This window comes from Mandrillus leucophaeus, unplaced genomic scaffold (genome assembly GCF_000951045.1).
Source record: "Mandrillus leucophaeus isolate KB7577 unplaced genomic scaffold, Mleu.le_1.0 Scaffold49, whole genome shotgun sequence".
NCBI lineage: Eukaryota > Metazoa > Chordata > Mammalia > Primates > Cercopithecidae > Mandrillus > Mandrillus leucophaeus.
The window spans coordinates 178,385-179,849 of record NW_012105253.1 but is presented as its reverse complement, the minus strand read 5'-3'; positions in this window follow the sequence as shown (position 1 = coordinate 179,849).

Sequence of the window (1,465 nt, the reverse complement as noted above, 5' to 3'; positions counted from 1 at the left end):
ACGCCATTCTCCTGCCTCAGCCTCCCAAGTAGCTGGAGCTACAGGCGCCCGCCACCGGGCACGGCTAATTTTTTTGTATCTTTTAGTAGAGATGGGGTTTCACCATGCCAGGATGGTCTCGATCTCCTGACCTTGTGATCCATCTGCCTCGGCCTCCCAAAGTGCTGGGATTACAGGCGTGAGCCACCGCGCCTGGCCAAGTGTGATATATTTTCTTACATCTGACATACATATTTGATCCTAGGTGCTGAGGTTATCTTCCTCTATATTGCTGTATGGTTTCAAGGTGTTGTCTTATTGTGTAAACTCACCAGTACTTCTCTGAGTAATCTCAGGACCAGCACAAGCTTCAAACTTTCCTTGTTGATTCCTGCTTGCAGTGTCCAATAGCGATAGTGCCTTTCTTTGGGTTTTTTGATTGGCGTTTGTAAGACTGAACTCACTCCTCTACCCTAACTGCCTAGCAATCTTAAGGCTGAATGTGTGCTCTTACAGGTGCATCTCAAATTGGTGGACCTTCTCAGGTGTGGATGGAAGATCTTTGAGAGAAGCATGTTATCTAATGTCACCCACGTCATTATGCCAGCTTCAAATGAGGGAAGGAAATGGAGCTGTGTTCTGTCTGGGAGGTGATGTGATAAGGGACAGCTGGGCTTTCTGTGTCTTTGGGCTGAGGGTGGAATGGAGAGAGGGCAGAGGGAGCCCCTTTTCCTGTGTCTTACACATTCTTCAATCCTGAAATAGCACTTTTGTCCTCAGTGCTCCCTTCGCTCTCCCACTTCCTGCTCAGTTTCTTTCTGAATTCCTTTTTGCATCTCTCTCTGTGACTACCAGATTCATTTGTTTGTTTCTTTTCCCCCTTGTTTTCTCACAAAACCCAAGTTTACCAAGCTGCCTTCTAGCTCTACACTGAACTCCCTTAATTCCTGTATCTCAGTTCCTGTATTGTCCCATCCTCTCCCTAGTTCCTGTCATATTCACAATTTGCAATTAATATTTCTGTATTGCATGACACATTTTTCTGCATCATTACACAAGTGATTACACAAGTCTGGTGGCAACCCAAATGGACATCAAAAGATAACCACTTATATATTTTATGGGACTTTCCTTCAGTTGCTGTTATATGAGGGTTGGAAACATGAGGGTTTTCTGTATCAATAGAAAGCAACTGGGATTACAGTGGCTGTAATCCCAGCACTTTGGGAGGCTGAGTGGGCAGATCACAAGGTCAGGAGTTCGACACCAGCCTGACCAACATAATGAAACCCCGTCTCTACTAAAAATACAAAAATTAGCCGGGTGTGGTGGCATGCACCTGTAATCCCAGCTTCAGTATCACTTTGGGAGGCTGAGGCAGGAGAATCGCTTGAACCCGGGAGGCAGAGGTAGCAGTGAGCTAAAATCGTGCCATTACACACTAGCCTGGGTGACAGAGTGAGACTCTGTCTCAGAAAAAAAAAAA